The 19,234-nt window shown below is 34.4% G+C and overlaps 1 protein-coding gene and 1 long non-coding RNA gene across 6 annotated transcripts in view; one reads left to right on the plus strand and one right to left on the minus strand.

The window, feature by feature from the left end:
• Positions 1 to 18,247, minus strand: part of LOC125619383 — a 53,952-nt gene extending 35,705 nt beyond the window's left edge. The window contains exons 1-2 of one of the 2 annotated variants that reach the window (XR_007350909.1): positions 18,196 to 18,247; positions 8,279 to 8,314 (exon numbers count right to left, since the gene is read on the minus strand). This is a non-coding gene — a long non-coding RNA (uncharacterized LOC125619383). The remainder of the gene's footprint in view (positions 1 to 8,278; positions 8,315 to 18,195) is intronic. The other variant, XR_007350908.1, reaches the window with a different exon arrangement.
• The window catches only part of Arhgap15 (Rho GTPase activating protein 15), a 621,152-nt gene that overhangs the window by 272,825 nt on the left and 329,093 nt on the right, over positions 1 to 19,234 (plus strand). The gene's annotated exons all lie outside the window — the stretch shown is intronic.

The following is a 19,234-nucleotide window of genomic DNA, read 5'->3' on the forward strand; positions in this document are numbered from 1 at the left end:
GACAAAAATTTCATTGTATTTCTAAGATACACCAGGTCCATTTTATCTGCCTCTGCCATTGTATCATCTGAGTTACATTATGACAGTGATCTGTTCCACACAGAGCATAAATTTTTGGTAATTCTGGTACATGTAGGATGAATAAGACTTACTCTAGTTATCATTGTTGTGAGTGCTCTATGAAAGCCATGATATATTGGAAGCTTCTGCCATGGTTTACCAAGAGGCCTTCAGGTCAGCTTTTAAATCTTTCCATCTTAGGTCCTCAGGAGACCCACCTTTTTTTGGTTTTGCTCAAGATCTCCTCTATGGTATTTGCCTGACATCATGGGAGCACAAGGGTGTCTGCTGATGGCAAGGAGGAGACCATGAAGTCATATTCTCTGATGATGTTTATTCTACATCTGTGATTTGTGTCCTACAATGCTCCTGGGACTTAAACCACATGTGCAGTATTTGCATTAATGGGAACTTGAGAAGGAGAGGCCATAACACTATTAAAATGTTTAGCTTTCGCTCTCCCATCACACAGACACATGCTAATAACTACTCCCAGACCTTGTATCATGGTGCTGCAGGATGCGATGTAGAGTGCACTCATTGTTTCGATACAAGGGACTTAAAAACAAATAGCTGCCATCTCTGCCTCTGATAGTTTGCCAGGCTTTTAACTTCTTTGGTTTTCCCCCCTTCTGATCCTGGTGAGGTATCTCAAATGTATTCCAAACAACACATTACCCCAAGTCTTTGTTTCTTCTTTTATAAGGAAACCCTTGCTTTAAGGTGTATTTAGAAAACCCAGGGTCCACGCCAAATTCCAAAGAACCACATACTAATTCTACTTTAAAATGGCAGGAAATGACTTAGTGCAGAATCCCACACACAGGGTTATTGATCATCCTGGACTATTAGTCAAAATTGTGACAAATATTCTGGAAACTTACTGCAGGTTTAAACATCAACTTTCATATTTGAGAACATTTTGAAGCATCTTAGACAGACAAAAGACAGAGACAGAGAAAATGCCAAGGAACAGAGTTTGAAGATTACATCTTTCATTACTCCAAAGCTAATATCTGTCAAATCATATTTAAGACCCTTTATTGGGTCACAGTATCAATTTAGTGAGTCAAGTACATCATATTTTTAATTAAACAGATGAAAGAATAAAATAGATTAGAATAGGACATATCAAATTATATCATATTTATTAAAATAAAAGTATGAAATTTTTAAAATTATTTAATATATGTGCACATATATACACATGTTGTGTGTGTATATATATATATATATATATATATATATATCATATAAACAGATGGGAAATACACACATACATGTTTGTGTGTGTGTGTGTGTGTGTGTGTGTATCTGAGAGGAAAAAAAAGATGCCGAGAGAAAGACAAAGAGAAAAGAGGATAGAGGTACTAGTTGGCAATGTAAATATAATTCTTACCATGGATGATAGCCAAAAGCATTTGAAAGCCAGATTATGCCTCCAGGGCAATGGCTTCTTTGATTTTGGAATAAATTCTTCCCTTAGTGCCTCCTCCATCTGCTTTTAGGTAAATTCACAAGCTGCATATAAACTTAATCTAATTAAATCTCAAACTTGTAAAGAAAATGTTGTGGATGAAACCCAATAAAATGTAGATCCAATGCTGTAAGCCATTCATCAAGGGTAGCAGATTACAAGCTCAGTGCTGGTTCTTATGATAGAAAAACATTCTCCTTAATGTCCTACTCCTCAGGAACCTAAATGGCATAAAAGTTCACAGTGAGCCTCAGAAGTTGGGAGAGAAACTCACTGTATTGTAGATTGTTGGGTATCATTCATTCAAGGACTAAGATTATTGCTTGATTCTTGGCATCAGGAATAATCCAGTTAATAACAATGGAACCATCTTGATCTAGCAAGCACAAGACAAACAGAAAACTAGAGTTGGGAATGCTACTATGGAAAAGATTTGAGCTGATAATATTGGAAGGAATTGTAGCTGCTGGACAGAAAACAGAGCCTAAAAAGTAAGATAATAAAATATAGTCCAGACTGTTCAAGTTCAGTGTGAGTTCCAACCAGAAATAACAAGAACATTTTAACAGGCCAGTTGGATAATCACTGAATGCGCTGGCATGGCTCATTTTCAGATGCTCTTATAACCAGGCTGCCTTGAATGCAAGCACGAATTAGTCTTTGATTACATGTGTTGTAATTTAGATGGGTGAGGCAGATGGAAGGTGGATTTAAAATACTGGGATAAGAGGCAGTGAGGATCAGGGAGATGCCCAGCAGAGCCCGAGTTCCTGAAAGGGGGACAAACAAAACAAACCTCCACCAAGAGTAAGTCAAATTATCCCTGATCAGAGACAGTGTGAATCTGTACTTAGAAAACCCTGAAGACTCTACCAAAAAAACTCTCAGAACTGATGAATTCAGCAAAATATCAGGATACAAAATCGATGTACAAAAATCAGTAGCCTTTTTATACACCAGTAATTAATTCCCTGAAAAGGAAATCAGCAAAGCAACCCTTCATTCACAAAAGCCTGGAAATAAATAAATAAACAAAACTCCTAGGGAAAAAAACCTATCAAAGGAGGTGAAAGAGCTCTACAATGAAAATCATAAAACATTGTAGAAATAAGTTGAAGAAAACAATAAAAGATGGATACCCAACTTCAGGGATTGGGAGAATTGGTATTCTTCAAATGGTCATATTGAGAAAGCCATCTACAGATTTAACACAACTCCCATCAAAAATACCAGTGACTATATTAAAAAAAATCATCCTAAACCCTCACGAAAAATACATACACAAAAAAATCTCAAATAGCCAAAGTGATCCTAAGCTATGCTGGAGGCATCAAAATACCTAATTCAAAATATACTGTAGATTCACAGTTACAAAATGTAATGGTATTGTCATAAAAACAGACATGCAAACTAATGGAATAGAATAGAGGACCCCAAAATAAACCTGCACATCTACAGCCATCTAATTCTGAATAAAGTGCCAAAATTCTTTGTGGAAGAAAGGACAGCCTATTCAACAAATGGGTACTGGGAAAACAGGATACCCACATGGAAGAGATTGAAATTAGACCTCTATGTCTCACCCTGTACAAAAATAAACTCAAAGTAGATCAAAGGCCTTAACGTAACACCTGAAACTTTGAAACCAATAGGGAAACACTTCAAGATATTTATTGACCTACCTAAATATGATGTAATTTGATATGTCCTATTCTAATCTATTTCCTGAATGGGAAGGGCTCCAGTAGCCTAGGAGAATAAAGCAAGAATTGACAAATGGGATTGTATCAAGTTAAAAAGCTTCTACACAGCAAAGGAAACAATCAACAAATGAACAGACAACTGTAAAATGGGAGAAAATCTTTATCAGCTACTCATCTGACAGAGGATTAATATCCAGAATATGTAAGAATTCAAACCCAGGTACAGTGGCACACACCTGTAATCCCAGCTACTTGGGAGGCTAAAACTGGAGGATTACAGGTTCAAGGCCAGCCTCTGCAATTTAGCAAGACCTTGATTAAAAATAAAAAATCTAGAACAGTCTGAGGTTGTAGCTCAGTGATAGATGGTCCCTCAATCAATCTTTATACTCAAAAAAAGAAAGGCACAAAAATTTTTAAAACAAAGGAACTAGTACTCCCAATAGAAAAAGGCAAATTATCTGAAAAATAATTCCCAAAAAAGTACAAATGACCAATAAATACCTGAAAAAAACTCTCACAATCTTTAGCTATTAGAGAAATGCAAATCAAAATTACATTAGAAGTTCATCATACCTCAGACAGAATGACTGTTATTAAAAATAATGGGTTTTCTTGTTGTTGTTGTTGTTGTTTAAGAAAAATAATTTTATTTTTAAATAATGTGAGGAGAATGTTGTGTACTTCTGCTCACCATATAGTAGTTAAAATTAAGGCAAATGGCTGCATGTAGCTTCATAGGGATTCACTAGTTCTTGTCATGCCAAAACATATTTATTTATTATTGATTTTTTTAAAAAATTAAATGACAGCAGAATGCATTACAACTCTTATTACATGTATACAGCACAATTTTTCATATCTCTGGTTGTATATAAAGTATGTTGACATCAATTCGTGTCTTCATACATGTACTTTGGTAATGATGTCCATCATATTCCATCATCCTTACTAATCCCCTGCCTCCTCCCTTCCCCTCCCACCCCTCTGCCCTATCTAGAATTCATCTATTCCTTCTATGCTCTCCCTCCCTACCCCATTATTAGTCAGCCTCCTTACATCAGAGAAAACATTGGCATTTGTTTTTTGGGGATTGGCTAACTACACTTAGCATTATCTTCTCCAACGCCATCCATTTACTGCAAATTCCATGGTTTTATTCTCTTTTATTGTTGAGTAAAATTCCATTGTGTATATATGCCACATTTTTTTTATTCACTTATCCACTTAAGGGTATCTAGGTTGGCTCCACAGTTCAGCTATTGTGAACTTGCTGCTATAACATTGATATGGCTGTGTCTGTGTAGTATGCTGTTTTTAAGTCTTTGGGGTGTAAACCGGGGAGAGGGATAGATGGGTCAAATGGTGGTTCCATTCCCAGATTTCTAAGGAATCTCCATACTGCTTTACATGTTGACTGCACCAATTTACAGTCCCACCAGCAATGTATGAGTGTACCATTTTCCCCAAGTCCTTGTCAACACTTATTGTTGTTTGTCTTCATAATAGCTGCCATTCTGACTGGAGTGAGATGATATTTTAGAGTAGTTTTGATTTGTATTTCTCTAATTGCTAGAGATGATGAACATTTTTTCATATATTTGTTGACTGATTGTATAACCTCTTCTGAGAAGTGCCTGTTCAGGTCCTTGGTCCATTTGTTGATTCAGTTATTTGTTTTTTTTTTTTTTTTTGGTGCTTAGCTTTTTGAGTTCTTTATATATCCTAGAGATTATCTGATGTGTGAGGGCTAAAACTTTGCTCCCAGAATGTAGGCCCTCTGTTCACCTCATAGATTGTTTCTTTTGCTGAGAAGAAACTTTTTAGTTTGATTCCATTCCATTTATTGATTCTTGGTTTTAATTCTTGCACTATAGAAGTCTTATTAAGGAAGTTGGGGCCTAATCCTACAAGATTAGGGACTACTTTTTCTTCTGTTAGACGCAGAGTCTCTGGTTTAATTCCTAGGTCCTTGATCCACTTTGAGCTGAGTTTTGTGCATGGTGAGATATGGGGGTTTAATTTCATTTTCTTGCATATGGATTTCCAGTTTTCCCAGCACCATTTGTTGAAGATGCTATCTTTTCTCCAATGCATGTTTTTGACATGTTTGTCTAATGTAAGATAATTGTAATTTTGTGGGTTAGTCTCTGTGTCCTATATTCTGTACCACTGGTCTACCAATCTGTTTTAGTGTCAATACCATGCTGTTTTTGTTACTATTGCTCTGTTGTATAATTTAAGGTCTGGTATAATGGCATCACTATACTTTACTCTATACTTTATTATGCTTTACTCTTCCTGCTAAGGATTTCTTTTGCTATTCTGGGTCTCCTATTTTTCCAGATGAATTTCATGATTGCTTTTTCTATTTCTATGAGTAATGCTATTGGAATTTTTATCAGAATTGCATTAAATCTGTATAGTGCTTTTGGTAGTATGCTCATTTTGATAATATTAATTCTGCCTATCCAAGAGCCAGGTAGATCTTTCCATCTTCTAAGGTCTTCTTTGATTTCTTTCTTTAGGGTTCTGTAGTTTTCATTGTATAGATCTTTCACCTCTTTCATTAAGTTGATTCCCAAGTATCTTATTTTTTTTTGAGGTTATTGTAAATGGGGTAGTTTTCCTCATTTCCTTCTCAGAGGATTTGTCACTGATATGCAGAAATGCCTTTGATTTATGGGTGTTGATTTTATATCCTGCTACTTTGCTGAATTCATTTACTAGTTCTAGAATTTTTCTGATGAGCCTTTTCATATGACGATATGATAGAATCATATCATCAGCAAATAGTGCTAATTTAAGTTCGTCTTTTTCTATACATATCCCTTTAATTTCTTTCATCTGTCTAATTTCTCTAGCCAGTGTTTCAAGAACTATGTTGAATAGAAGTGGTGAAAGAGGGCATCCCTGTCTTGTTCCAGTTTTTAGCGGAAATGCCTTTAATTTGCTCCATTTAGAATGATGTTGGCCTGAGGCTTAGCATAGATAGCCTTTACAATGTTGAGATATGTTCCTGCCAAGAATCTTGTATTGACAATGAACACTAAAAATAATGTTAAAAATAATAAAAGAATATTATTAATAATAACATTAAAAATAATAATAGTAATAAAGCCTACTGAAAATGTGGAAAGGAAGGAATGCTTATAAACTCTTAGTAGAAATGTAAATTAGTATAGACACTATGGAAAATAGTATGGAGGTTCCTCAAAAGCTAAATAAAACTACCATGTGATCTGGTACTACCACTCCTCCGTATTTATCCAAAAGAAATTAAGTCTGTGTGCAAAAGAGGTATCTGTATATCAGTATTTATTATAGCGCTGTTCATAGTAGACAAAACATGTAATCAGCCTAAGTGACTGTCAACAAAGAAAATAAGCTATATATATAAATAATGGAGTATTATTCAGCCATAAAGAAGAATGAGATCATTTCATTTGTAGGTACACAGATTGAACTAGAAACATTATGTCAAACAAATTATACAGACACAGAAAAATAAATATAACATGTTTAGGATTAGGAAGAGGACCAGAGGGGAGGGGAGTAGGGAAAGCGAAAGAATAGAAGGGAGGGTGGACATGATGAAAGCATAGTATTTGCATGTATGGAAATGTCACAGTGAAACCCATTAAGTTGTATAATTAATATTCAATAATTATAATTTTAAAAGGAAATATAGCTAAGCTAAGCTGAAATGTGTTGTAAGTTTAAAATATCACATTTTGGAAACTTCAAAAATATAAAATATCTCATTAATAATTTTTAGAATGACTATATATTGAATTGATAATTTTTAAAGTACATTGAGATAAATACATGAGTAAAGTTTAAAAATAAACACCACTGTTAGCTGAAAGTGTCTGATATACTAGATAAGACAACAGAAATTGTACTTGTCTAGTCCAGGAACCAGAAGAGAACACAGTTTCAAATGTGAGCTTTGGTGAAGATAGGGTATGGATGACCAGTGCATTTGCAACTTCCAGGGCCTGAGATCATGTAAAGTCACCTTGGTATGAGTAAAATGTCTCCATTCAAATGAAAAGCCTGACATCTATAATTGAAGACCAAGAAGCAAGTTTCCAAAGCTATATGAAAAGAGGGGCAAAATGAACCCTAGAAAGCTCAGGATACCCTAAATAGGCATTCTCTGTCAGAGGGAAATAGTGTCATCTTTTCAGATAGATGCTTTGGTGCAACCTCAGAGGACAGTGCCATGTTGACCATAGTTGAAGTTACAATGCAGAGTGAAGTTACAATGCAGAGTCAGCTATAAGAGGATGTTTGCCCTCCTCTGACACTGTTGTGCAGTTCTGCTCATAGGTATGCTCAGGGATCAGTCATTACCAAATAAAACTTGCTTTCAAATTTCAGGGTCTTTTTGTTTACTGGATACCATAACTCTGTAGTATTAACCTAAGCCAACTGAGCTATCTTTTAATCTATAATCCTTTATTGAGAGCCTGTAGTGTTACAGGTGGTCAGCCAAGCACAAAACACAGGGTCTTTTTCATCAGGGAGCTTACAGTGCAGGGAGAGTTGGGTGAGAAGTTAGAAAAATACAATAGTGACATGTACACCAGTGAAAAATAAGTTCAGATTTCTGGAGGGGACATCACATATTTAGACTTCTGGAGAGTTTAAAGACTTTCCTGAATAGATGATGTCTGAGTAGTTTCCTGAAATAGGAGAAGGTGCTTGCAAAATCCATGTGGTTGTCAATGAATCATCAATCAGTCAAATAATTAAAACAATAATTTAAATGTTCACTAGGTGCTAGATACTGTGCTGTTCTTCTCCTGGATTATCTTTCATATCGCCCTTGCAATTTTCTTCTGAAGTAGGTACTATTGTTTTTCTCAGATTATAGGTGAGAATATTAAAACTCAAAGGTTCTAAATAACTTTCTTAAAGATACACAGTTAATAAGTGGAAGAAATGAAAATGCCAAAGACAAAATTATGAGGTTTCAAATTAGGAGTTTACTAAGGAGTGGATATAAAGAATGGATTGTATCAATACCAACCAGCCATAAGGAGATCAGATGAGAAGTCGTGGTGGCCTGAAATGGAATAGAGGAGGAGACACAAATTAGGGATTTATCAGTTTATAAATCTATTATTAAAAAGAAAACAACAGGAGTCATATTGTCACTTAAGAATGCAACTCGAAGTACAAAGAGTCATATTTTAGGAAAGAATGCTGAGAAACACCTCCATTTACGAGGAGAGAAGGTAAGCAAGCCCACAGAGACCTTAGAAACAGCTCCTCAATGTCCTCTAGAAATGTCATAGTCTTTCCTACCTGTGAGACTTTGTACAAGCTGCTTTTCTTATCTGTGTTATCATCTTCTCCCTCCTTTTCTTCTGCTAAACAACATCTGATCTTTTAAGATCCTTCTCCAACATTCTTCCCTGAGCATTCTCTTCTATCCCCCGCCAAAACAGGTTTGTTCCATAAAATCTATTACATGTCCCATCTTGATCATGATTCAATTGTTATTTTCTAGCTGTTTTCCCACTCTGGTCTTATATGTCACACTAATTATAAGCTTCTTAAGAGCAAGGGTCACTGATAACTTTTTCTGGTATATCTCACAGTTCTAGAATTGGACCCATGGTAGGTATTCACTATCATGTAAATATCAGTGGTTGTTGAATGACTCCCCAGTGTTGTGTGCAAAAGAGTGATTCATAGGTTCCAATATATGCAAAATAGACCTGGTTCACACCTATTGTTCCAGTGTAGTTATTAATAGTGCCTTTTTGCTATCAAAACTGACACCATTTGGACAGTAAATTATATATGGTCACCCTATTGATAGTATAATCAACATGTATTTTTTATGTCTAATATTTTTAAATGATAGTATTTCCAAAATAGGCATCATTTTTTTCTTGGGGAGTAAGGCATGTTAAGGTGTTTTGGCACATGCTTAATATGGAGTGATGTGTCATTCCAGATGTCTTCATTATTAGGTGGTGGCCTGTTGCTCAATTGACAGATGTCATCATTTATTATATAGTCACAGGGGCTTAGTTTTTTAAAGAACTATTAAATTCCCTCCTATTTTTCCAAGTGTGTGTGTGTGTGTGTGTGTGTTAAACTTTATATGCCACTATATATGAAAAGTATCATATGTATTATATACTTCTAATCCAGCATTTTAGAAATGTTAAGTACTTTTTCATATTTGTTTTAAGGGCAACCATTTTGAGTAAAGAGTAAGGGGATTTTCCCAACAGTTGGAATTATAATTTTTGTATATTTTCAGGGAAAAAATTTCAACATTTTCATTTATTTAATGGAAAGAGTTAATCTATCATCCTTAATGAACAATGGTCAAATAAAGAGTAAAGAAAAATATAGATTATTAAACTTGATTAAATACAATTTCAAAATTATCAGAAATCAATAGTACAGTTTTACATTTACTTCTGATTATGTAGTTTGGATTCTAGACAATACAAATTCAGGAGTTGATCCCTAAGTCCCCATCTAATACTTCTTCTCTGTTAAGATTCTGCAGTTAGGCAGCAGGGAAGGAACTAAATACCCTTCTTTTTTGTGACCCACACACTCTACAAGGACCATTCCCAGTTCCCTCATTTCCCGGGACAAAATAGCATGAGCCCTGTGGGAGTAGTTTATATGTGCCTTGGCTAATCTGTGTTTACTAGCACAGCACAGAGGTTCTCTGTTTGTCTCAGAAAAGAGTTATAAATCACACTTCTTCCCATCATAAATATGCATTTATCTTTAGAATATATCACCAACTGAGTCATTTTGATGTAAATATTGCACCTCTTAAATATAATGATGATAATAGAGGCTGTGAATCCACAGATTTGCACAAGTACTCTCTTTTCAATAACTGAAAATATTTAAATCACAGAAGCTTTAACATCCTATGGGGAGTGGCAGACAGATATGTCAACAGAGTAGGACCTACAGAAGTTGTGACTATTTTCTCATTAATGAATAAAACACTCATCAGCTCTTGTCAGGAAATGACAGTGCATTCTATGTTGGTGTGTTCCAGCTACATTGTGACTAGTAGCCTGGAAGTGACTGACAGCTTCTTACCTCCTTCTAGCTCTGTCATCACAACCCAAGGGCTCCATGGCAAAGGGTTGGCAACAATAGAATGTAGGCTAGTCCTTGTAGATTTCCTCCTTCAGTCAGAAGTCCTGCTGTAGTTTTCCAGCTTTCTGAGACTGGTCAAGAGACATACATTTGGTAGGAGGTGCTAAAGTTCTCAGAAACTATACCTTCTGGGTGGTATTCTGGTGGCACTGCCATTCTTTACTCCTTGGCATCCTTGTTTGGAAACTGTCTCCTTTGGCTATAATTTTACTTGAAGATTAAAGCACAGATTTTTATATGTATCTTCTGTTCTCTGAATATAAAAATTATAAAATACACCTACATTCACTCCGAAGTGGCAGTATTGTAATTCAGCAGATTTCTGTTTTTCTCTGAAACCTGGAGTCGAACTATCTTGAGCCGGAAGGCATTCAAGCTGCTGTTTTCCCTTAGCTGTATTTCTCTATAAGCATCTAATTGTTTCGGAAAATGATGTACAGTATGCAAAAACCTGAATCTGATGCAAATAAGTCTGTATGGCACTAAAGCTAACAGGTGTTCTCATTAATGTAAGTAGACATGGAACAATTCTTGAATGTTTTATAAACACTCAAAACCATTGCCAAATATGTTACAATAGCATAGATGTACTTACATATTGCAACATCTTTTATTCTTATTGTGCAACCTCAGCACTTATTAATAGAAAGACTTGTGTGATTAATAATCTAGTGGCAACATTTCTTTCTTCTGCTTAAGTCACTGTATTTTAAAAATTAGCTATCTAAAAAAATTATTAGTAACATAACTACTGACACTTTCCTACATAGTTTGTTTATTAGTATTATCAGTTCTTGAGTAAAATTAATGACTGCAACATTCACAGATCAGCAGTAAACACCTTTGTCCACTGAAGGTCTCTAAATAAAGTTCTACCATTAACTCAGATATTAACTCTTTAAAATTTTGAATCTGTGATCAATCGTCCATACTGTCAATTCTCAAGTAGAAAGTTCCAAATATAGGGTGATATATTATCACAACATAACACATCGGTGGCTTTGGAGTATAGATTATCACAACATAACACATCGGTGGCTTTGGAGTATAATCAAGAACATTATATTCTATGGACATGCATTGAAATACAGACAACTCTTGGTTTCTCCTGGCCCCTTCAAGTTTGTAATCCTGTTTTCTGAAGTCCAGGTCTTGTTGATACATGGAAAAATACAGTCTTCAGGTGACTGTACTCAATCTTCACAATTGTTTGCCTATTCTACTCTGATGAATTATGATCAATAGATGTCAAAAAATATATTAGCGACATTACATGAAAGAATGAAATTGTATTTCAGCCTTCAAATTTTTATTATAATAGAAAATTAGTTAAATGTATTATGCCATATCAAGCAAGAGAATGGTATGCATTCACTAAATGAATAAGATAGGTAAGGTTTATGTATTTACAATTTTCTTAGTGTTCCTATGTGTGGGTTATTCATCAATAGCAGACAAATACCATTGGCCTTAAGGTTACTTTAGCATAATAGGGGAATGGAAAAATCAACAGTGCATTGCAATGTAGACCAATTTGTGCTGTGACAAAGGGAAGTAGGATAGCATGAGGGCATTTTGGGAGTGACATCTATTTCACAGAAGCCTTTACTGAAAAGGTGACATCTAACTTTATTTAAATGATTTAATAGAGGAAGTCAGAGGGTTCTAGGCAGCAGAAATGATGTGCTCTAAGGAAAGAAATGAAAATTAGTATAGGACAGCTGGGGAACAAAAAGATTTTCAGTATGACTGGATTTTAGAGATGTTGAGGGAAATATGGAACAGGGGAACTGCAGAGCAGGTAGGTGCCAGAGCACACAGGGTCTGGCAGGCCTAATTAAAGAGTTTGCACTTCACTGCAACAGCTGTGGGGAACCTCAGAATGATATCAAGCAGAGGAATTGGATGATCAGTTCCAAATTTCAGAGAGATCATTTTGGCTGCAATATAGAATATGGAATAGAAAAGACAACATGGATGGGACAGTGGAAAAAGCAAAGGGTATTTTAACTAAATCCTTGTGGGTGATGATGTATTTAAATAGTTAAATTCAGAAAAGATTTCATAAGTGTTGTGTTACCTTTTTGTTGCTATGACCAAAATATCCAATAAGAACAGCTTAGAGGAAGAAAGATTTATTTTTGGCTCAAGATTTCAGAGAATTCAGTTCACATTTGCCACTCCATTGCTTGAACATAAGGTGAGGCAAAACCTCATGGTGGAAGGGCATGGCAGAAGAGTATTGCCCAGCTCATAGAAGCCTGGTACTGGAAATAGAGGAAGGGACCAGGGACAAGATATAGTCTTCAAAGTTAAGCCCCCAATAATCTACTGTCTCCAACCCATGCCCCATCTGCCTGTAATTTTCATTAATCCACCAAATTAATGAATTAATTGATGATAGAGCTTTCATGATCCAATCATTACCTAAAAGTCCCACTTCTCAACATTGCTATACTGGGGACAGCCAAGCTTTAGACATTTGAGACTTTGAGGGACATTCTAGATCCATACCATAAAGTATACATTATATTTTTCATTAAAATATAAACATATACACAATGTTTATTAATGTATCCAAAAGGTATGGAAAGAGAGACAACAGTTCAGTATATCATGGGGAAAAAGGGATTCTGCATTTATATTAAGACTTTTGAATTTTAAAAAAATCCTCAAATTAGACTTATTTAAATAATGATAATAATAATATCATTTCAATTTGATAAGGATGGAGGTAGCATATGCCCAAATTTCATCTAACTAGATGAGTAATTGAGCACAGTGACTAAAGTTCAGGATAGAAGTGGCAGCAGGAATATCTGACCAGTGGATACCAGTAGGCACAGACCTCAGATGATGTATTTATCTGGAGACAATTGCTCCTCCCAAGTTTCAAAATTAACATTAAGAGTCATAAAACTCTATTCTGACATCTTTTTACAGCAACTGCTTAGATTAGTCACTTTTTCAGTCACTTTTCATATGAGCACCACAGGCAAAAGTTTGGGTGTAGCTGCCTGCAAAACTGTGGAAACTGTTAAACTATCTACTAATTACTTGGATAGTATTCTTTCATGAATATTGAGAAGACTCTTTCTCAGTACTTAAAATATTTTAGCACAGATAAAAGAATGAACACAAGTTTTTGTTTGCTTGTTCATCTGAAAAAAAATTTGAGTGTAGACATTTCATTAATAAACAGAAAGGTAGACTCGGCAAATGGCATGGGGTGTAAATGTTCATTATAGGCCCAAATTTTATTATGCAGAATAAATCTCTGAAGTAAGAATGCATGAACCAAATTATTTGGATGTCAAAGGTACAGCTCAATTTCAATTAAAAACCATGGTTTTTTTTAAAGGTTGGCCCTAAACCTTATATTTCAGAATGCTCTTGAGATCTGTCGTGTACATAGCTCAACATTTGTTTACTTTCCATTAAATAAGAAATTGCTTACATGGGCAGGTTATGTTGATATGATGACACCACTGAGGTTTCCAATAAATGTACATGCAAATCAATCAACCCAAACACATTGAAAACATATCCAATAAACATCTGGAAACTAATGAACGCACATTTGTTAACACAGGGGGAGTTGTGGAAATGCAGGATCCATTGGTGGCCCAGCTTATTTAGTAGCATGTGGATTTAGGAACATTTCACAGAGTCAGAAGAAACAGGGTAATTATAACATAAGGTTCAACATCTTTAGATATGTAGAACATTTTCCGTTGCTTAAAACAAATATTCCCTAAGAAAATATAAAACATTTTTCTGACTTGCAAAGTTTTTGCAGTCTATCATTTAAATTACTTAAATAAAGGGAGCTTTACTGCTCCCCAAAGCTGAGAATATAACACCCTCCATGCATATTAGCTTGATCTTCTTGACAGACCAGAGAAGTGTTTGTGTGTGCCAATTAAAACAAAAATGGGTCCCTAGTGGCTTGTTCCTCACACAACTTCTGAAGACTGCTATCATTGTTTGCTGGGGTAACCCTGGATAAGGCTGCTATCCAAAGTAAACAAACTTTTCAAAACTTCCATGACAGATGGGGGTTACAAATGCATTTTAATAAGGAGTTGCCAAAACAACTTTTTTTTTTTTGATAATCAGTATATATTTATTTAACATCTAGTAACATTGGGAACACAAGGCAGTTACTTTCTCACAAAATGCTTTAACAAATAACATTTTTGGAAAGACAAAATGAAGACCTTTTACTTCAAGCTAGCTTTATGTTAACTTTGCTCTGAAACTGAAAATAATGTTAGAAGTTATTTAAGCAGGCTGTAAATTTTAGACAGCAATGCAGCCTGATAATGTAATTCCTATGGCGGCCATAAACACCTTTGGAAACAAGTAAGATAACTATTAATATAACCATGAACATCTTCATTTTATAAGATATATCAAATGTGGAGTGATGCAAGATGAAAACAATGTGAATCTGGGTTTTTTTAAGCATTATTGTTTGATTTTATGTTTTAATATCTCATTATAATGTAGCCAAAATATATATCCATATTTTATGCTGTGAGTATTAAATAAAGATATGGCCAAAATTAATAACATAAAAATAACTCATATTCATATCAAATAAAGTAATTATATTTTTATATAACTTTTTATTTCTACTTAATTTAATACAAATGTAATGATTTCATCATGGAGTCCAAAGTATCTCCAAATATAATAATAATTAAATTCCATTCCCCTTATCCACTTATTTCTAAAACCATTGTAGCCATATCATCTAACATGTTTTAGGACCCTTTGGACATTTGGTAAATTTTATTATATATTTCCTACATACAGTTTCAGTTTCATTAGGATGGAATAACTTCTTAGATTCTCAGTCACAGACTGATTCTAAGAAAATTATGAAAAATATTTGTTCAAATATAGGATTGTTTTAGTCCTTTTTTAGGATTTGAATACTTTTTTATTTAGATGCCTCAATTCTGCCTGATGCTTTTTTTTTCCATAGCAAGGGAATGGTTGTTTTGGAAAAAGAAAAGAAAGAAAAATGTCAGAATAGGGATGTTAGGTGATTTTCAAAAATTCTGCTGTCTTTACCATAACAGCAAGGAATGAACAACTTTGTCTAAAGTCAATATTCCAAATCACACAACTGAAACCAAATCATCATGGCCTTTTCCCATATACATACACACAGTCCTTAACTGTATACACTGTTTGCTGAGAACTCATGAACTTAAAATCAGTATCTTTGTAATTTCTTAATTCTGCCATTTAAATGATGCCAATTTGATACAATGGCATTCTTGTTTTCCTCATTTGCAAAATTATTTTATGGCAGTGGAAGGAAGCTGCATTTGGAGAATGTTTATTATGTGCTTTGAGATCATTAAAGCTGATATCACTTTGCATAACAAGTGATGGTATTCATATCCTTAATATGCTAAAGTTCTGATACAATCAGCCTTTAAAGAATAAGATATCATGACCAGCGGTATATATATAATTTCATGATGTAAATGTGACAGCAGTAATTACTCCCTCCTCTGAAATCTTGACATGAGAGTTGTTTGCACCACTCACACTTAGTCTTACTCTAAGCCATTTTATATTGTTATTTATGTTTGCATATGTCCTATTTATTCAAACAGATTGTGAATTGTTGAGGTTGGGAGTTGTTAGCTTCTAACAATGTGCCTTGGACTTAATGGATGCTGAATCAGTCCTTGTTGATGATCAGGGGATTAGGTGGATGATCAGTCATGAACATATCCTCTCACAGAATTATCTGTGGAATTTATTTTGCAATTGGAAGGGTAGTATATCAAAGGAAAGGGAGCACAATGTCATTCATCATCTCTTGCATCTTTGGTAATCTCATAATGTATATTTGAGGTCAAGTGGAAAGGAAGAAGTCAACAATATTTACCACTCAAATATTTTGCTGATGAGACATCTATCTATAGCATAAATTAATCCATTGAGCATTATATTCATTTGGTTATTATATATAAAAAACTGGCATTGTCTAAATTAAAATATTGCAATGTTTAGTCTGTGGAGCTGTGAATAGTTTTAATTTGAGTCTTTGTAATTTTTATTTTTCCATTCTCTACAATAAATTTATATTATTCTTATAATCAGGAAAAAGGTGTTCTACAAGGGATTTGTACCAATTCTAAAAAATAAATCTTTGAAAATTTTAATAGTATAAATGCCATTCTACACAATAGCTTCTCATTTAAATAAAAATCTAAGACCACAAAATCTTACTGCTGCAATGAATATTGGCAAAGTAATACTTAATTGGCAATATTACAAATATAAATACTACTCTTAAAATGACAGTAATTATAAATCTAAATACTATTCTTAAAAATAATTTAAAATTCTTTCAATTAACACAAAAATAATCAATTTAATCTAAATCTATTTTTTTTCCTATATACCTCTTATCTGAGATATTGGAGCTTGCATATCCTTGCCTCCATTCAGGGGAACCACAAGGACACAGACCAAGTTTCCAAGCCAAAGAGAAACTATTGTTGTTAATACCAAAAAAGCTTTAACAGACATGTCTAAAATTCTGTAGGTTTTTCAGTGGATATACGTATGTAATTCCTGGGTATGTATTAATCTTTACCACATGCACCTCAGATAGAGCATTAATCTCCAGGATATTTAAAGAACTCAAAAAACTTAAAACCAAAAAGCAAATAACCCAATCAGTAAATGGGCTAAGGAACTGAACAGACATTTCAAAGAAGAAGAAATACAATCAATCAATAAATTTGTGAAAAAATGCTCAACATCTCTAGCAAAGATGAAATGCAAATCAAAACTACTCTTCATATTTCACCTCACTTCAGTCAGAGTGGCAATTATCAAAAATACAAGCAACAATAAATGTTGGCTAGGATGTGGGGGTGGGGTGGGGAAGATAAACTCATACATTGCTAGTGGGACTGCGAATTGGTGCAACCATTATGGAAAGCAGTATGGAGATTCTTAAGAGAACTTGGAATGGAACCACCAATTGACCCAGCTATCCCACTCCTTGGTTTATACCCAAAGGACTTAAAATCAGAATACTACAGTGACACATCCATATCAATGTTTAAAACTTAGGTGTCCTTCAACAGATGAATGATAAAGAAAATGCAGTATATATACACAATGGAATATTACTCAGCCTTACAGAACAATGAAATTATGGCATTTGCGGGTAAATGCATGGAGCTGAAGAATATCATGATAAGCAAACTAAGCCAATCCCCCCAAAACTAAAGGCCAAATGTTTTCTCTGATATGTGGATGCTAATTTACAATAAGGGTTGGGGAGCTAGGGAAGAATATAGTTACTTTGGATTTGGCAGAGGGAAGTGAAGGGAGGGGAACGGATAGGGGGTAGGAAAAATAGTTGAATGAATCAGACATCACTACCCTGTGTATATATGACTATATGACCAGTGTGAATCTACATCATGTACAACCAGAAGAATGAGAAGCCATACTCCATTTATGCATGACTTGTCAAAGTGCATTATAATGTCATGTATAACTAATTAGAACAAATAAAAAATGAGAAAGATAATTTTAAAAAATTAAGTAGTCCCAATTTAGAGTAAAAAAGTTTGACACAAATTTCCCCAGACAAGTACTCAAAGATATTTATTATTGACAATATTAGCACACTTTGTTAAGGCTGCTCTGATGCCCTGATATATCCCTTAAAATATGATCCAGTGGAGATGGCATAAGACGTTTTGCTAAAGTAGGCTTCTAAGCAAAATGGAGACCAGCAGCTCTCACCTAAACCTATTGTTTTCTGTAAGTTCTTCCTTCATTGCCTCACTCCAGCATCTGCCATGGAAGCAAAACATGATATAGAGAGAGTACATTAGCATAGCTAATATCAGATACTTTATCCCTGTTATTAGTACTGTATCATTTTATGTTGTCATCATATGTTGTCAATCATAAGTTTCAGTCAAAGTTCACATTCCTTACTAGTGACATTTTTTCCCCAACAGTGTTAAAAATTCAATTGTTCAAAGTGCAAATATGATTCAGCAAACCAGAGGTAATGTAAAAATGTGGATTGAAATCCCTGAATTAAATGGACTTTACCAGTCAGAGATTCTGAAACTACTTTCTTGTGAGTGACTGGAATAGAGCAGAACAAAGTCAATTACTGAGTGTAATTAAGAAGTGGATGCATTTAAACTGTAGAGAGCAGTAGCAGACTTCTCCAGACTGCCTAGTAACTCAAAAGATTAGTGGGAAGACAGAGGAAAGGATGTGAACTGGATTTCTCTGGCAGTATGATTTGAATGAATTGCATTCGTATAGTTCCCTCATCTCGCTTCCCAAAATGAATTTATAAATCACTGATTATATATGATTAATGTAATAATATACATGGACAAAGAAACTTTCAAAATACATTTACTTCTGATTGTGTTACCAGTAAAAGATTCCCTTTGCATTGCATAGTATGCACCAAAAATGCAAATGCATTGCTGAACTACTTGTATTTTATCACTCTTTGAATTTACTAGGCCAAAAACTGAACTATGTTGGCTCTCTCATAAACCCTCACAATACAGTAAATCTAATTATGTTTGTTTCTTGTACTTTAAAAATGTTGCTCCTTTTTATAATTTTAATAATGGCTTATTTATACTGGCAGAGAATTATTATATTAGATTGTACATTGTGCTTGGACTAAATTCATTTCTGTGTATAATAACAAATTATGGCATATAGTATATTCATAATCAAAATATTTAAACTTAGGATAAAGGTAGAGGTCAAGGACATTACTAGCTTTCTTGAGTTAGTTAGAAAT

This window comes from Marmota marmota, unplaced genomic scaffold (assembly GCF_001458135.2).
Source record: "Marmota marmota marmota unplaced genomic scaffold, marMar, whole genome shotgun sequence".
Lineage (NCBI taxonomy): Eukaryota > Metazoa > Chordata > Mammalia > Rodentia > Sciuridae > Marmota > Marmota marmota.